Source organism: Phyllobates terribilis, unplaced genomic scaffold (genome assembly GCF_046119375.1).
Source record: "Phyllobates terribilis strain yellow unplaced genomic scaffold, ASM4611937v1 Scaffold_7__3_contigs__length_470593459, whole genome shotgun sequence".
Classification (NCBI taxonomy): domain Eukaryota; kingdom Metazoa; phylum Chordata; class Amphibia; order Anura; family Dendrobatidae; genus Phyllobates; species Phyllobates terribilis.
Window position 1 is genome coordinate 453,436,874 of NW_027362767.1, and position 22,637 is coordinate 453,459,510.

Below are 22,637 nucleotides of genomic sequence, written 5' to 3' on the forward strand. Positions count from 1 at the left end.
AATACTACTACTAAGCACAGCAGCACACACACTACTACTAAGCACAGCAGCACACACACTACTACTAAGCACAGCAGCACACACAATACTACTAAGCACAGCAGCACAAACACTACTACTACTAAGCACAGCAGCACAAACACTACTACTACTAAGTACAGCAGCACACACAATACTACTAAGCACAGCAGCACACAAATTACTACTAAGCACAGCTGCAAACACAATACTACTAAGCACAGCAGCACACACGATACTACTAAGCACAGCAGCACACACGATACTACTAAGCACAGCAGCACACACGATACTACTAAGCACAGCAGCTCACACGATACTACTAAGCACAGCAGCAAACCCACTACTACTAAGCACAGCAGCACACACACTACTACTAAGCACAGCAGCACACACACTACTAAGCACAGCAGCAAGCACAATACTACTAAGCACAGCAGCACACACGATACTACTAAGCACAGCAGCACACACACTACTACTAAGCACAGCAGCACACACACTACTACTACTAAGCACAGCAGCACACACAATACTACTAAGCACAGCAGCACACACAATACTACTAAGCACAGCAGCACACACGATACTACTAAGCAAAGCAGCACACACGATACTACTAAGCACAGCAGCAAACACACTACTACTAAGCACAGCAGCACACACACTACTACTAAGCACAGCAGCACACACACTACTACTAAGCACAGCAGCAAACACAATACTAATAAGCACAGCAGCACACACACTACTACTAAGCACAGCAGCACACACACTACTACTAAGCACAGCAGCACACACACTACTACTACAAAGCACAGCAGCACACACAATACTACTAAGCACAGCAGCACACACAATACTACTAGGCACAGCAGCACACACTCTACTACTAAGCACAGCAGCACACACAATACTACTAAGCACAGCACACACACAATACTACTAAGCACAGCAGCACACACTATACTACTAAGCACAGCAACACACACAATACTACTAAGCACAGCAGCACACACACTGCCACTAAGCACAGCAGCACACACACTTCTACTAAGCACGGCAGCACACACACTAATACTAAGCACAGCAGCACACACAATACTACTAAGCACAGCACACACACAATACTACTAAGCACAGCAGCACACACACTACTACTAAGCACAGCAACAGACACAATACTACTAAGCACAGCAGCACACACACTGCCACTAAGCACAGCTGCACACACAATACTACTAAGCACAGCAGCACACACAATACTACTAAGCACAGCAGCACACACAATACTACTAAGCACAGCAGCACACACGATACTACTAAGCACAGCAGCACACACGATACTACTAAGCACAGCAGCAAACACGATACTACTATGCACAGCAGCACACACACTACTACTAAGCACAGCAGCACACACACTACTACTAAGCACAGCAGCACACACAATACTACTAAGCACAGCAGCAAACACAATACTACTAAGCACAGCAGCACACACGATACTACTAAGCACAGCAGCACACACGATACTACTAAGCACAGCAGCACACACGATACTACTAAGCACAGCAGCACACACACTACTACTAAGCACAGCAGCACACACACTACTACTACTAAGCACAGCAGCACACACAATACTACTAAGCACAGCAGCACACACAATACTACTAAGCACAGCAGCACACACTCTACTACTAAGCACAGCAGCACACACAATACTACTAAGCACAGCAGCACACACAATACTACTAAGCACAGCAGCACACACAATACTACTAAGCACAGCAGCACACACACTACTACTAAGCACAGCAGCACACACTATACTACTAAGCACAGCAACACACACAATACTACTAAGCACAGCAGCACACACACTGCCACTAAGCACAGCAGCACACACAATACTACTAAGCACGGCAGCACACACACTTCTACTAAGCACGGCAGCACACACACTACTACTAAGCACAGCAGCACACACACTACTACTAAGCACAGCAGCACACACACTACTACTAAGCACAGCAGCACACACAATACTACTAAGCACAGAAGCAAACACAATACTACTAAGCACAGCAGCACACACAATACTTCTAAGCACAGCAGCACACACAATACTTCTAAGCACAGCAGCACACACACTACTACTAAGCACAGCTGCAAACACAATACTACTAAGCACAGCAGCAAACACAATACTACTAAGCACAGCAGCACACACGATACTACTAAGCACAGCAGCACAAACAATACTACTAAGCAAAGCAGCACACACACTACTACTAAGCACAGCAGCACACACAATACTACTACTAAGCACAGCAGCACACACACTACTACTACTAAGCACAGCAGCACACACAATACTACTAAGCACAGCAGCACACACATTACTACTAAGCACAGCTGCAAACACGATACTACTAAGCACAGCAGCTCAAACGATACTACTAAGCACAGCAGCAAACACACTACTACTAAGCACAGCAGCACACACACTACTACTAAGCACAGCAGCACACACACTACTACAAAGCACAGCAGCAAGCACAATACTACTAAGCACAGCAGCACACACGATACTACTAAGCACAGCAGCACACACACTACTACTAAGCACAGCAGCACACACACTACTACTACTAAGCACAGCAGCACACACAATACTACTAAGCACAGCAGCACACACAATACTACTAAGCATAGCAGCACACACGATACTACTAAGCACAGCAGCACACACGATACTACTAAGCACAGCAGCAAACACACTACTACTAAGCACAGCAGCACACACACTACTACTAAGCACAGCAGCACACACACTACTACTAAGCACAGCAGCAAACACAGTACTACTAAGCACAGCAGCACACACGATACTACTAAGCACAGCAGCACACACACTACTACTAAGCACAGCAGCACACACACTACTACTACTAAGCACAGCAGCACACACAATACTACTAAGCACAGCAGCACGCACGATACTACTAAGCACAGCAGCACACACTCTACTACTAAGCACAGCAGCACACACAATACTACTAAGCACAGCAGCACACACAATACTACTAAGCACAGCAGCACACACAATACTACTAAGCACAGCACACACACGATACTACTAAGCACAGCAGCAAACCCACTACTACTAAGCACAGCAGCACACACACTACTACTAAGCACAGCAGCACACACACTACTACTAAGCACAGCAGCAAGCACAATACTACTAAGCACAGCAGCACACACGATACTACTAAGCACAGCAGCACACACACTACTACTAAGCACAGCAGCACACACACTACTACTACTAAGCACAGCAGCACACACAATACTACTAAGCACAGCAGCACACACAATACTACTAAGCACAGCAGCACACACGATACTACTAAGCAAAGCAGCACACACGATACTACTAAGCACAGCAGCAAACACACTACTACTAAGCACAGCAGCACACACACTACTACTAAGCACAGCAGCACACACACTACTACTAAGCACAGCAGCAAACACAATACTAATAAGCACAGCAGCACACACACTACTACTAAGCACAGCAGCACACACACTACTACTAAGCACAGCAGCACACACACTACTACTACAAAGCACAGCAGCACACACAATACTACTAAGCACAGCAGCACACACAATACTACTAGGCACAGCAGCACACACTCTACTACTAAGCACAGCAGCACACACAATACTACTAAGCACAGCACACACACAATACTACTAAGCACAGCAGCACACACTATACTACTAAGCACAGCAACACACACAATACTACTAAGCACAGCAGCACACACACTGCCACTAAGCACAGCAGCACACACACTTCTACTAAGCACGGCAGCACACACACTACTACTAAGCACAGCAGCACACACAATACTACTAAGCACAGCACACACACAATACTACTAAGCACAGCAGCACACACACTACTACTAAGCACAGCAACAGACACAATACTACTAAGCACAGCAGCACACACACTGCCACTAAGCACAGCTGCACACACAATGCTACTAAGCACGGCAGCACACACACTGCTACTAAGCACAGCAGCACACACAATACTACTAAGCACAGCACACACAATACTACTAAGCACAGCAGCACACACACTACTACTAAGCACAGCAGCACACACACTACTACTAAGCACAGCAGCACACACAATACTACTAAGCACAGCAGCACACACAATACTACTAAGCACAGCAGCAAACAATACTACTAAGCACAGCACACACACAATACTACTAACCACAGCAGCACACACACTACTACTAAGCACAGCAGCACACACAATACTACTACTAAGCAGAGAAGCAAACACAATACTACTAAGCACAGCAGCACACACGATACTACTAAGCACAGCAGCACGCACGATACTACTAAGCACAGCACACACACAATACTACTAATCACAGCAGCACACACTGCTACTAAGCACAGCAGCACACACAATACAACTAAGCACAGCAGCACACACTCTACTAATAAGCACAGCAGCACACAATACTACTAAGCACAGCACACACACAATACTACTAAGCACAGCAGCACACACACTGCTACTAAGCACAGCAGCAAACACAATACTACTAAGCACAGCAGCACACACACTACTACTAAGCACAGCAGCACACACACTACAACTAAGCACAGCAGCTCACACAATACTACTAAGCACAGCAGCACACACACTACTATTAAGCACAGCAGCACACACACTACTACTAAGCACAGCAGCACACACACACTACTACTAAGCACAGCAGCACACACAATACTACTAAGCACAGCAGCAAACACAACACTACTAAGCACAGCAGCACACACAATACTACTAAGCACAGCAGCACACACAATACTACTAAGCACAGCAGAACACACACTACTACTAAGCACAGCTGCAAACACAATACTACTAAGCACAGCAGCAAACACGATACTACCAAGCACAGCAGCACACACGATACTACTAAGCACAGCAGCACACACAATACTACTACTAAGCACAGCAGCACACACACTACTACTAAGCACAGCAGCACACACAATACTACTACTAAGCACAGCAGGACACACACTACTACTAAGCACAGCAGTGCACACAATACTACTAAGCACAGCAGCACAAACACTACTACTACTAAGCACAGAAGCACACACACTACTACTAAGCACAGCAGCACACACACTACTAAGCACAGCAGCACACACAATACTACTAAGCAGAGCAGCAAACACAATACTGCTAAGCACAGCAGCACACACAATACTACTAAGCACAGCAGCACACACGATACTACTAAGCACAGCAGCACACACGATACTACTAAGCACAGCAGCAAACACGATACTACTATGCACAGCAGCACACACACTACTACTAAGCACAGCAGCACACACACTACTACTAAGCACAGCAGCACACACACTACTACTAAGCACAGCAGCACACACACTACTACTAAGCACAGCAGCAAACACAATACTACTAAGCACAGCAGCACACACGATACTACTAAGCACAGCAGCACACACGATACTACTAAGTACAGCACACAGAGAATACTACTAAGCACAGCAGCACACACACTGCTACTAAGCACAGCAGCACACACACTGCTACTAAGCACAGCAGCACACACACTGCTACTAAGCACAGCTGCACACACAATACTACTAAGCACAGCACACACACAATACTACTAAGCACAGCAGCACACACACTGCTACTAAGCACAGCAGCAAACACAATACTACTAAGCACAGCAGAACACACACTACTACTAAGCACAGCTGCAAACACAATACTACTAAGCACAGCAGCAAACACGATACTACCAAGCACAGCAGCACACACGATACTACTAAGCACAGCAGCACACACAATACTACTACTAAGCACAGCAGCACACACACTACTACTAAGCACAGCAGCACACACAATACTACTACTAAGCACAGCAGGACACACACTACTACTAAGCACAGCAGTGCACACAATACTACTAAGCACAGCAGCACAAACACTACTACTACTAAGCACAGAAGCACACACACTACTACTAAGCACAGCAGCACACACACTACTAAGCACAGCAGCACACACAATACTACTAAGCACAGCAGCAAACACAATACTGCTAAGCACAGCAGCACACACAATACTACTAAGCACAGCAGCACACACGATACTACTAAGCACAGCAGCACACACGATACTACTAAGCACAGCAGCAAACACGATACTACTATGCACAGCAGCACACACACTACTACTAAGCACAGCAGCACACACACTACTACTAAGCACAGCAGCACACACACTACTACTAAGCACAGCAGCAAACACAATACTACTAAGCACAGCAGCACACACGATACTACTAAGCACAGCAGCACACACGATACTACTAAGTACAGCACACAGAGAATACTACTAAGCACAGCAGCACACACACTGCTACTAAGCACAGCAGCACACACACTGCTACTAAGCACAGCAGCACACACACTGCTACTAAGCACAGCTGCACACACAATACTACTAAGCACAGCACACACACAATACTACTAAGCACAGCAGCACACACACTGCTACTAAGCACAGCAGCAAACACAATACTACTAAGCACAGCAGCACACACACTACTACTAAGCACAGCAGCACACACACTACAACTAAACACAGCAGCTCACACAATACTACTAAGCACAGCAGCACACACACTACTATTAAGCACAGCAGCACACACACTACTATTAAGCACAGCAGCACACACACTACTACTAAGCACAGCAGCACACACACTACTACTAAGCACAGCAGCACACACAATACTACTAAGCACAGCAGCAAACACAATACTACTAAGCATAGCAGCACACACAATACTACTAAGCACAGCAGAACACACACTACTACTAAGCACAGCTGCAAACTCAATACTACTAAGCACAGCAGCAAACACAATACTACTAAGCACAGCAGCACACACGATACTACTAAGCAAAGCAGCACACACAATACTACTACTAAGCACAGCAGCACACACACTACTACTAAGCACAGTAGCACACACAATACTACTACTAAGCACAGCAGCACACACACTACTACTAAGCACAGCAGCACACACAATACTACTAAGCACAGCAGCACACACACTACTACTAAGCACAGCAGCACAAACACTACTACTAAGCACAGAAGCACACACACTACTACTAAGCACAGCAGCACACACACTACTACTAAGCACAGCAGCACACACACTACTACTAAGCACAGCAGCAAACACAATACTACTAAGCACAGCAGCACACACAATACTACTATGCACAGCAGCACACACGATACTACTAAGCACAGCAGCACACACGATACTACTAAGCACAGCAGCAAACACGATACTACTAAGCACAGCAGCACACACAATACTACTAAGCACAGCAGCAAACACAATACTACTAAGCACAGCAGCACACACACTACTTCTAAGCACAGCAGCACACACACTACTACTAAGCACAGCAGCAAACACAATACTACTAAACACAGCAGCACACACAATACTACTATGCACAGCAGCACACACGATACTACTAAGCACAGCAGCACACACGATACTACTAAGCACAGCAGCAAACACGATACTACTAAGCACAGCAGCACACACACTACTACTAAGCACAGCAGCACACACAATACTATGAAGCACAGCAGCAAACACAATACTACTAAGCACAGCAGCACACACACTACTTCTAAGCACAGCAGCAAACACAATACTACTAAGCAGAGCAGCACACGCGATACTACTAAGCACAGCAGCACACACAATACTACTACTAAGCACAGCAGCACACACACTACTACTAAGCACAGCAGCACACACAATACTACTACTAAGCACAGCAGCACACACACTACTACTAAGCACAGCAGCACACACACTACTACTAAGCACAGCAGCACACACAATACTACTAAGCACAGCAGCACAAACACTACTACTACTAAGCACAGCAGCACAAACACTACTACTACTAAGTACAGCAGCACACACAATACTACTAAGCACAGCAGCACACAAATTACTACTAAGCACAGCTGCAAACACAATACTACTAAGCACAGCAGCACACACGATACTACTAAGCACAGCAGCACACACGATACTACTAAGCACAGCAGCACACACGATACTACTAAGCACAGCAGCTCACACGATACTACTAAGCACAGCAGCAAACCCACTACTACTAAGCACAGCAGCACACACACTACTACTAAGCACAGCAGCACACACACTACTAAGCACAGCAGCAAGCACAATACTACTAAGCACAGCAGCACACACGATACTACTAAGCACAGCAGCACACACACTACTACTAAGCACAGCAGCACACACACTACTACTACTAAGCACAGCAGCACACACAATACTACTAAGCACAGCAGCACACACAATACTACTAAGCACAGCAGCACACACGATACTACTAAGCAAAGCAGCACACACGATACTACTAAGCACAGCAGCAAACACACTACTACTAAGCACAGCAGCACACACACTACTACTAAGCACAGCAGCACACACACTACTACTAAGCACAGCAGCAAACACAATACTAATAAGCACAGCAGCACACACACTACTACTAAGCACAGCAGCACACACACTACTACTAAGCACAGCAGCACACACACTACTACTACAAAGCACAGCAGCACACACAATACTACTAAGCACAGCAGCACACACAATACTACTAGGCACAGCAGCACACACTCTACTACTAAGCACAGCAGCACACACAATACTACTAAGCACAGCACACACACAATACTACTAAGCACAGCAGCACACACTATACTACTAAGCACAGCAACACACACAATACTACTAAGCACAGCAGCACACACACTGCCACTAAGCACAGCAGCACACACACTTCTACTAAGCACGGCAGCACACACACTAATACTAAGCACAGCAGCACACACAATACTACTAAGCACAGCACACACACAATACTACTAAGCACAGCAGCACACACACTACTACTAAGCACAGCAACAGACACAATACTACTAAGCACAGCAGCACACACACTGCCACTAAGCACAGCTGCACACACAATACTACTAAGCACAGCAGCACACACAATACTACTAAGCACAGCAGCACACACAATACTACTAAGCACAGCAGCACACACGATACTACTAAGCACAGCAGCACACACGATACTACTAAGCACAGCAGCAAACACGATACTACTATGCACAGCAGCACACACACTACTACTAAGCACAGCAGCACACACACTACTACTAAGCACAGCAGCACACACAATACTACTAAGCACAGCAGCAAACACAATACTACTAAGCACAGCAGCACACACGATACTACTAAGCACAGCAGCACACACGATACTACTAAGCACAGCAGCACACACGATACTACTAAGCACAGCAGCACACACACTACTACTAAGCACAGCAGCACACACACTACTACTACTAAGCACAGCAGCACACACAATACTACTAAGCACAGCAGCACACACAATACTACTAAGCACAGCAGCACACACTCTACTACTAAGCACAGCAGCACACACAATACTACTAAGCACAGCAGCACACACAATACTACTAAGCACAGCAGCACACACAATACTACTAAGCACAGCAGCACACACACTACTACTAAGCACAGCAGCACACACTATACTACTAAGCACAGCAACACACACAATACTACTAAGCACAGCAGCACACACACTGCCACTAAGCACAGCAGCACACACAATACTACTAAGCACGGCAGCACACACACTTCTACTAAGCACGGCAGCACACACACTACTACTAAGCACAGCAGCACACACACTACTACTAAGCACAGCAGCACACACACTACTACTAAGCACAGCAGCACACACAATACTACTAAGCACAGAAGCAAACACAATACTACTAAGCACAGCAGCACACACAATACTTCTAAGCACAGCAGCACACACAATACTTCTAAGCACAGCAGCACACACACTACTACTAAGCACAGCTGCAAACACAATACTACTAAGCACAGCAGCAAACACAATACTACTAAGCACAGCAGCACACACGATACTACTAAGCACAGCAGCACAAACAATACTACTACTAAGCAAAGCAGCACACACACTACTACTAAGCACAGCAGCACACACAATACTACTACTAAGCACAGCAGCACACACACTACTACTACTAAGCACAGCAGCACACACAATACTACTAAGCACAGCAGCACACACATTACTACTAAGCACAGCTGCAAACACGATACTACTAAGCACAGCAGCTCAAACGATACTACTAAGCACAGCAGCAAACACACTACTACTAAGCACAGCAGCACACACACTACTACTAAGCACAGCAGCACACACACTACTACAAAGCACAGCAGCAAGCACAATACTACTAAGCACAGCAGCACACACGATACTACTAAGCACAGCAGCACACACACTACTACTAAGCACAGCAGCACACACACTACTACTACTAAGCACAGCAGCACACACAATACTACTAAGCACAGCAGCACACACAATACTACTAAGCATAGCAGCACACACGATACTACTAAGCACAGCAGCACACACGATACTACTAAGCACAGCAGCAAACACACTACTACTAAGCACAGCAGCACACACACTACTACTAAGCACAGCAGCACACACACTACTACTAAGCACAGCAGCAAACACAGTACTACTAAGCACAGCAGCACACACGATACTACTAAGCACAGCAGCACACACACTACTACTAAGCACAGCAGCACACACACTACTACTACTAAGCACAGCAGCACACACAATACTACTAAGCACAGCAGCACGCACGATACTACTAAGCACAGCAGCACACACTCTACTACTAAGCACAGCAGCACACACAATACTACTAAGCACAGCAGCACACACAATACTACTAAGCACAGCAGCACACACAATACTACTAAGCACAGCACACACACGATACTACTAAGCACAGCAGCAAACCCACTACTACTAAGCACAGCAGCACACACACTACTACTAAGCACAGCAGCACACACACTACTACTAAGCACAGCAGCAAGCACAATACTACTAAGCACAGCAGCACACACGATACTACTAAGCACAGCAGCACACACACTACTACTAAGCACAGCAGCACACACACTACTACTACTAAGCACAGCAGCACACACAATACTACTAAGCACAGCAGCACACACAATACTACTAAGCACAGCAGCACACACGATACTACTAAGCAAAGCAGCACACACGATACTACTAAGCACAGCAGCAAACACACTACTACTAAGCACAGCAGCACACACACTACTACTAAGCACAGCAGCACACACACTACTACTAAGCACAGCAGCAAACACAATACTAATAAGCACAGCAGCACACACACTACTACTAAGCACAGCAGCACACACACTACTACTAAGCACAGCAGCACACACACTACTACTACAAAGCACAGCAGCACACACAATACTACTAAGCACAGCAGCACACACAATACTACTAGGCACAGCAGCACACACTCTACTACTAAGCACAGCAGCACACACAATACTACTAAGCACAGCACACACACAATACTACTAAGCACAGCAGCACACACTATACTACTAAGCACAGCAACACACACAATACTACTAAGCACAGCAGCACACACACTGCCACTAAGCACAGCAGCACACACACTTCTACTAAGCACGGCAGCACACACACTACTACTAAGCACAGCAGCACACACAATACTACTAAGCACAGCACACACACAATACTACTAAGCACAGCAGCACACACACTACTACTAAGCACAGCAACAGACACAATACTACTAAGCACAGCAGCACACACACTGCCACTAAGCACAGCTGCACACACAATGCTACTAAGCACGGCAGCACACACACTGCTACTAAGCACAGCAGCACACACAATACTACTAAGCACAGCACACACAATACTACTAAGCACAGCAGCACACACACTACTACTAAGCACAGCAGCACACACACTACTACTAAGCACAGCAGCACACACAATACTACTAAGCACAGCAGCACACACAATACTACTAAGCACAGCAGCAAACAATACTACTAAGCACAGCACACACACAATACTACTAACCACAGCAGCACACACACTACTACTAAGCACAGCAGCACACACAATACTACTACTAAGCAGAGAAGCAAACACAATACTACTAAGCACAGCAGCACACACGATACTACTAAGCACAGCAGCACGCACGATACTACTAAGCACAGCACACACACAATACTACTAATCACAGCAGCACACACTGCTACTAAGCACAGCAGCACACACAATACAACTAAGCACAGCAGCACACACTCTACTAATAAGCACAGCAGCACACAATACTACTAAGCACAGCACACACACAATACTACTAAGCACAGCAGCACACACACTGCTACTAAGCACAGCAGCAAACACAATACTACTAAGCACAGCAGCACACACACTACTACTAAGCACAGCAGCACACACACTACAACTAAGCACAGCAGCTCACACAATACTACTAAGCACAGCAGCACACACACTACTATTAAGCACAGCAGCACACACACTACTACTAAGCACAGCAGCACACACACACTACTACTAAGCACAGCAGCACACACAATACTACTAAGCACAGCAGCAAACACAACACTACTAAGCACAGCAGCACACACAATACTACTAAGCACAGCAGCACACACAATACTACTAAGCACAGCAGAACACACACTACTACTAAGCACAGCTGCAAACACAATACTACTAAGCACAGCAGCAAACACGATACTACCAAGCACAGCAGCACACACGATACTACTAAGCACAGCAGCACACACAATACTACTACTAAGCACAGCAGCACACACACTACTACTAAGCACAGCAGCACACACAATACTACTACTAAGCACAGCAGGACACACACTACTACTAAGCACAGCAGTGCACACAATACTACTAAGCACAGCAGCACAAACACTACTACTACTAAGCACAGAAGCACACACACTACTACTAAGCACAGCAGCACACACACTACTAAGCACAGCAGCACACACAATACTACTAAGCACAGCAGCAAACACAATACTGCTAAGCACAGCAGCACACACAATACTACTAAGCACAGCAGCACACACGATACTACTAAGCACAGCAGCACACACGATACTACTAAGCACAGCAGCAAACACGATACTACTATGCACAGCAGCACACACACTACTACTAAGCACAGCAGCACACACACTACTACTAAGCACAGCAGCACACACACTACTACTAAGCACAGCAGCACACACACTACTACTAAGCACAGCAGCAAACACAATACTACTAAGCACAGCAGCACACACGATACTACTAAGCACAGCAGCACACACGATACTACTAAGTACAGCACACAGAGAATACTACTAAGCACAGCAGCACACACACTGCTACTAAGCACAGCAGCACACACACTGCTACTAAGCACAGCAGCACACACACTGCTACTAAGCACAGCTGCACACACAATACTACTAAGCACAGCACACACACAATACTACTAAGCACAGCAGCACACACACTGCTACTAAGCACAGCAGCAAACACAATACTACTAAGCACAGCAGCACACACACTACTACTAAGCACAGCAGCACACACACTACAACTAAACACAGCAGCTCACACAATACTACTAAGCACAGCAGCACACACACTACTATTAAGCACAGCAGCACACACACTACTATTAAGCACAGCAGCACACACACTACTACTAAGCACAGCAGCACACACACTACTACTAAGCACAGCAGCACACACAATACTACTAAGCACAGCAGCAAACACAATACTACTAAGCATAGCAGCACACACAATACTACTAAGCACAGCAGAACACACACTACTACTAAGCACAGCTGCAAACTCAATACTACTAAGCACAGCAGCAAACACAATACTACTAAGCACAGCAGCACACACGATACTACTAAGCAAAGCAGCACACACAATACTACTACTAAGCACAGCAGCACACACACTACTACTAAGCACAGTAGCACACACAATACTACTACTAAGCACAGCAGCACACACACTACTACTAAGCACAGCAGCACACACAATACTACTAAGCACAGCAGCACACACACTACTACTAAGCACAGCAGCACAAACACTACTACTACTAAGCACAGAAGCACACACACTACTACTAAGCACAGCAGCACACACACTACTACTAAGCACAGCAGCACACACACTACTACTAAGCACAGCAGCAAACACAATACTACTAAGCACAGCAGCACACACAATACTACTATGCACAGCAGCACACACGATACTACTAAGCACAGCAGCACACACGATACTACTAAGCACAGCAGCAAACACGATACTACTAAGCACAGCAGCACACACAATACTACTAAGCACAGCAGCAAACACAATACTACTAAGCACAGCAGCACACACACTACTTCTAAGCACAGCAGCACACACACTACTACTAAGCACAGCAGCAAACACAATACTACTAAACACAGCAGCACACACAATACTACTATGCACAGCAGCACACACGATACTACTAAGCACAGCAGCACACACGATACTACTAAGCACAGCAGCAAACACGATACTACTAAGCACAGCAGCACACACACTACTACTAAGCACAGCAGCACACACAATACTATGAAGCACAGCAGCAAACACAATACTACTAAGCACAGCAGCACACACACTACTTCTAAGCACAGCAGCAAACACAATACTACTAAGCAGAGCAGCACACGCGATACTACTAAGCACAGCAGCACACACATTACTACTACTAAGCACAGCAGCACACACACTACTACTAAGCACAGCAGCACACACAATACTACTACTAAGCACAGCAGCACACACACTACTACTAAGCACAGCAGCACACACACTACTACTAAGCACAGCAGCACACACAATACTACTAAGCACAGCAGCACAAACACTACTACTACTAAGCACAGCAGCACAAACACTACTACTACTAAGTACAGCAGCACACACAATACTACTAAGCACAGCAGCACACAAATTACTACTAAGCACAGCTGCAAACACAATACTACTAAGCACAGCAGCACACACGATACTACTAAGCACAGCAGCACACACGATACTACTAAGCACAGCAGCACACACGATACTACTAAGCACAGCAGCTCACACGATACTACTAAGCACAGCAGCAAACCCACTACTACTAAGCACAGCAGCACACACACTACTACTAAGCACAGCAGCACACACACTACTACTAAGCACAGCAGCAAGCACAATACTACTAAGCACAGCAGCACACACGATACTACTAAGCACAGCAGCACACACACTACTACTAAGCACAGCAGCACACACACTACTACTACTAAGCACAGCAGCACACACAATACTACTAAGCACAGCAGCACACACAATACTACTAAGCACAGCAGCACACACGATACTACTAAGCAAAGCAGCACACACGATACTACTAAGCACAGCAGCAAACACACTACTACTAAGCACAGCAGCACACACACTACTACTAAGCACAGCAGCACACACACTACTACTAAGCACAGCAGCAAACACAATACTAATAAGCACAGCAGCACACACACTACTACTAAGCACAGCAGCACACACACTACTACTAAGCACAGCAGCACACACACTACTACTACAAAGCACAGCAGCACACACAATACTACTAAGCACAGCAGCACACACAATACTACTAGGCACAGCAGCACACACTCTACTACTAAGCACAGCAGCACACACAATACTACTAAGCACAGCACACACACAATACTACTAAGCACAGCAGCACACACTATACTACTAAGCACAGCAACACACACAATACTACTAAGCACAGCAGCACACACACTGCCACTAAGCACAGCAGCACACACACTTCTACTAAGCACGGCAGCACACACACTAATACTAAGCACAGCAGCACACACAATACTACTAAGCACAGCACACACACAATACTACTAAGCACAGCAGCACACACACTACTACTAAGCACAGCAACAGACACAATACTACTAAGCACAGCAGCACACACACTGCCACTAAGCACAGCTGCACACACAATACTACTAAGCACAGCAGCACACACAATACTACTAAGCACAGCAGCACACACAATACTACTAAGCACAGCAGCACACACGATACTACTAAGCACAGCAGCACACACGATACTACTAAGCACAGCAGCAAACACGATACTACTATGCACAGCAGCACACACACTACTACTAAGCACAGCAGCACACACACTACTACTAAGCACAGCAGCACACACAATACTACTAAGCACAGCAGCAAACACGATACTACTAAGCACAGCAGCACACACGATACTACTAAGCACAGCAGCACACACGATACTACTAAGCACAGCAGCACACACACTACTACTAAGCACAGCAGCACACACACTACTACTACTAAGCACAGCAGCACACACAATACTACTAAGCACAGCAGCACACACAATACTACTAAGCACAGCAGCACACACACTGCCACTAAGCACAGCAGCACACACAATACTACTAAGCACGGCAGCACACACACTTCTACTAAGCACGGCAGCACACACACTACTACTAAGCACAGCAGCACACACACTACTACTAAGCACAGCAGCACACACACTACTACTAAGCACAGCAGCACACACAATACTACTAAGCACAGAAGCAAACACAATACTACTAAGCACAGCAGCACACACAATACTTCTAAGCACAGCAGCACACACAATACTTCTAAGCACAGCAGCACACACACTACTACTAAGCACAGCTGCAAACACAATACTACTAAGCACGGCAGCACACACACTTCTACTAAGCACGGCAGCACACACACTACTACTAAGCACAGCAGCACACACAATACTACTAAGCACAGCAGCACACACAATACTACTAAGCACAGCACACACACACTGCTACTAACACAGCAGCACACACACTACTACTAAGCACAGCAACAGACACAATACTACTAAGCACAGCAGCACACACACTGCCACTAAGCACAGCAGCACACACACTGCCACTAAGCACAGCTGCACACACAATACTACTAAGCACGGCAGCACACACACTGCTACTAAGCACAGCAGCACACACAATACTACTAAGCACAGCACACACAATACTACTAAGCACAGAAGCACACACACTACTACTAAGCACAGCAGCACACACAATACTACTAAGCACAGCAGCACACACAATACTACTAAGCACAGCAGGAAACACAATACTACTAAGCACAGCAGCAAACACAATACTACTAAGCACAGCAGCACACACACTATTACTAAGCACAGCTGCAAACGCAATACTACTAAGCACAGCAGCAAACACAATACTACTAAGCACAGCAGCACACACGATACTACTAAGCACAGCAGCACACACAATACTACTACTAAGCACAGCAGCACACACACTACTACTAAGCACAGCAGCACACACACTACTACTAAGCACAGCATTGCACACAATACTACTAAGCACAGCAGCACACACACTGCTACTAAGCACAGCAGCACACACAATACTACTAACCACAGCAGCGCACACACTACTACTAAGCACAACAGCACACACAATACTACTAAGCACAGCAGCACACACACTACTACTAAGCACAGCAGCACACACACTGCTACTACAAAGCACAGCAGCACAAACACTACTACTACAAAGCACAGCAACACACACTACTACTAAGCACAGCAGCACACACAATACTACTAAGCACAGCAGCAAACACAATACTACTAAGCACAGCAGCACACACGATACTACTAAGAACAGCAGCACACACACTACTACTAAGTACAACAGCACACACAATACTACTAAGCACAGCAGCACACACGATACTACTAAGCACAGCAGCACACATGATACTACTAAGCACAGCAGCACACACAATACTACTACTAAGCACAGCAGCACACACACTGCTACTAAGCACAGCAGCACACACAATACTACTAAGCACAGCAGCACACACTCTACTACTAAGCACAGCAGCACACACAATACTACTAAGCACAGCACACACACAATACTACTAAGCACAGCAGCACACACACTGCTACTAAGCACAGCAGCAAACACAATACTACTAAGCACAGCAGCACACACACTACTACTAAGCACAGCAGCACACACACTACAACTAAGGACAGCAGCTCACACAATACTACTAAGCACAGCAGCACACACACTACTATTAAGCAGAGCAGCACACACACTACTACTAAGCACAGCAGCACACACACTACTACTAAGCACAGCAGCACACACACTACTACTAAGCACAGCAGCACACACAATACTACTAAGCACAGCAGCAAACACAATACTACTAAGCACAGCAGCACACACACTACTAAGCACAGCTGCAAACACAATACTACTAAGCACAGCAGCAAACACGATACTACTAAGCACAGCAGTACACACGATACTACTAAGCACAGCAGCACACACAATACTACTACTAAGCACAGCAGCACACACACTACTACTAAGCACAGCAGCACACACAATACTACTACTAAGCACAGCAGCACACACACTACTACTAAGCACAGCAGCACACACACTACTACTAAGCACAGCAGCACACACAATACTACTAAGCACAGCAGCACACACAATACTACTAAGCACAGCAGCACACACACTACTACTAAGCACAGCAGCGCACACAATACTACTAAGCACAGCAGCACAAACACTACTACTACTAAGCACAGAAGCACACACACTACTACTAAGCACAGCAGCACACACACTACTACTAAGCACAGCAGCACACACAATACTACTAAGCACAGCAGCAAACACAATACTACTAAGCACAGCAGCACACACACTACTACTAAGCACAGCAGCACACACGATACTACTAAGCACAGCAGCACACACGATACTACTAAGCACAGCAGCAAACACGATACTACTAAGCACAGCAGCACACACAATACTACTAAGCACAGCAGCGCACACACTACTACTAAGCACAGCAGTGCACACAATACTACTAAGCACAGCAGCACAAACACTACTACTACTAAGCACAGCAGCACAAACACTACTACTACTAAGCACAGCAGCACACACAATACTACTAAGCACAGCAGCACACACATTACTACTAAGCACAGCTGCAAACACAATACTACTAAGCACAGCAGCAAACACAATACTACTAAGCACAGCAGCACACACGATACTACTAAGCACAGCAGCACACACAATACTACTACTAAGCACAGCAGCACACACACTACTACTAAGCACAGCAGCACACACACTACTACTAAGCACAGCATTGCACACAATACTACTAAGCACAGCAGCACACACACTGCTACTAAGCCCAGCAGCACACACAATACTACTAAGCACAGCAGCGCACACACTACTACTAAGCACAACAGCACACACACTACTACTAAGCACAGCAGCACACACACTACTACTAAGCACAGCAGCACTTACACTGCTACTACAAAGCACAGCAGCACAAACACTACTACTACAAAGCACAGCAGCACACACACTACTTCTAAGCACAGCAGCACACACAATACTACTAAGCACAGCAGCAAACACAATACTACTAAGCACAGCAGCACACACGATACTACTAAGCACAGCAGCACACACACTACTAAGCACAGCAGCACACAATACTAATAAGCACAGCAGCACACACGATACTACTAAGCACAGCAGCAAACACACTACTACTAAGCACAGCAGCACACACACTACTACTAAGCACAGCAGCACACACAATACTACTACTAAGCACAGCAGCACACACAATACTACTAAGCACAGCAGCACACACGATACTACTAAGCACAGCAGCACACACGATACTACTAAGCAAAGCAGCACACACGATACTACTAAGCACAGCAGCACACACACTACTACTAAGCACAGCAGCACACACACTACTACTAAGCACAGCAGCAAACACGATACTACTAAGCACAGCAGCACACACGATACTACTAAGCACAGCAGCACACACACTACTACTAAGCACAGCAGCACACACGAGACTACTAAGCACAGCAGCACACACGAGACTACTAAGCACAGCAGCACACACGAGACTACTAAGCACAGCAGCACACACACTACTACTAAGCACAGCAGCACACACAATACTACTAAGCACAGCAGCACACACGAGACTTCTAAGCACAGCAGCACACACGATGCTACTAAGCACAGCAGCACACACACTACTACTAAACACAGATGCACACACAATACTACTACTAAGCACAGCAGCACACACAATACTAATAAGCACAGCAGCACACACTCTACTACTAAGCACAGCAGCACACACAATACTACTAAGCACAGCACACACACACAATACTACTAAGCACAGCAGCACACACACTACTACTAAGCACAGCAGCACACACAATACTACTAAGCACAGCAACACACACAATACTACTAAGCACAGCAGCACACACACTGCTACTAAACACGGCAGCACACACAATACTACTAAGCACAGCAGCACACACAATACTACTAAGCACGGCAACACACACAATACTACTAAGCACGGCAGCACACACACTGCTACCAAGCACGGCAGCACACACAATACTACTAAGCACAGCTGCACACACAATACTACTAAGCACAGCACACACACAATACTACTAAGCACAGCAGCACACACACTGCTACTAAGCACAGCAGCACACACACTGCTACTAAGCACAGCAGCAAACACAATACTACTAAGCACAGCAGCACACACAATACTACTAAGCACAGCAGCACAAACAATACTACTAAGCACAGCAGCACACACAATACTACTAAGCACAGCAGCACACACACTACTACTAAGCACAGCAGCACACACAATACTACTAAGCACAGCAGCAAACACAATACTACTAAGCACAGCAGCACACACACTACTACTAAGCACAGCAGCACACACACTACTACTAAGCACAACAGCACACACAATACTATTAAGCACAGCACACACAATACTACTAAGCACAGCAGCACTCACACTACTACTAAGCACAGCAGCACACACAATACTACTAAGCACAGCAGCAAACACAATACTACTAAGCACAGCAGCACACACACTACTACTAAGCACAGCAGCACACACACTACTACTAAGCACAGCAGCACGCACAATACTACTAAGCACAGCTGCACACACAATACTACTAAGCACAGCAGCACACACACTGCTACTAAGCACAGCAGCACACACAATACTACTAAGCACAGCAGCACACACACAATACTACTAAGCACAGCAGCACACACAATACTACTAAGCACAGCAGCACACACACTGCTACTAAGCACAGCAGCACACACACTGCTAGTAAGCACAACAGCACACACACTACTACTAAGCACAGCATTACACACACTACTACTAAGCACGGCAGCACACACAATACTACTAAGCACAGCAGCACACACAATACTACTAAGCACAGCACACACACAATACTACTAAGCACAGCAGCACACACACTGCTACTAAGCACAGCAGCACACACACTGCTACGAAGCACAGCAGCAAACAATACTACTAAGCACAGCAGCACACACAATACTACTAAGCACAGCAGCACAAACAATACTACTAAGCACAGCAGCACACACAATACTACTAAGCACAGCAGCACACACACTACTACTAAGCACAGCAGCACACACAATACTACTAAGCACAGCAGCAAACACAATACTACTAAGCACAGCAGCACACACACTACTACTAAGCACAGCAGCACACACACTACTACTAAGCACAACAGCACACACAATACTATTAAGCACAGCACACACAATACTACTAAGCACAGCAGCACTCACACTACTACTAAGCACAGCAGCACACACAATACTACTAAGCACAGCAGCAAACACAATACTACTAAGCACAGCAGCACACACACTACTACTAAGCACAGCAGCACACACACTACTACTAAGCACAGCAGCACGCACAATACTACTAAGCACAGCAGCACACACAATACTACTAAGCACAGCAGCACACACACTGCTACTAAGCACAGCAGCACACACAATACTACTAAGCACAGCAGCACACACACAATACTACTAAGCACAGCAGCACACACAATACTACTAAGCACAGCAGCACACACACTGCTACTAAGCACAGCAGCACACACACTGCTAGTAAGCACAACAGCACACACACTACTACTAAGCACAGCATTACACACACTACTACTAAGCACAGCAGCACACACACTACTACTAAGCACAGCAGCACCCACACTA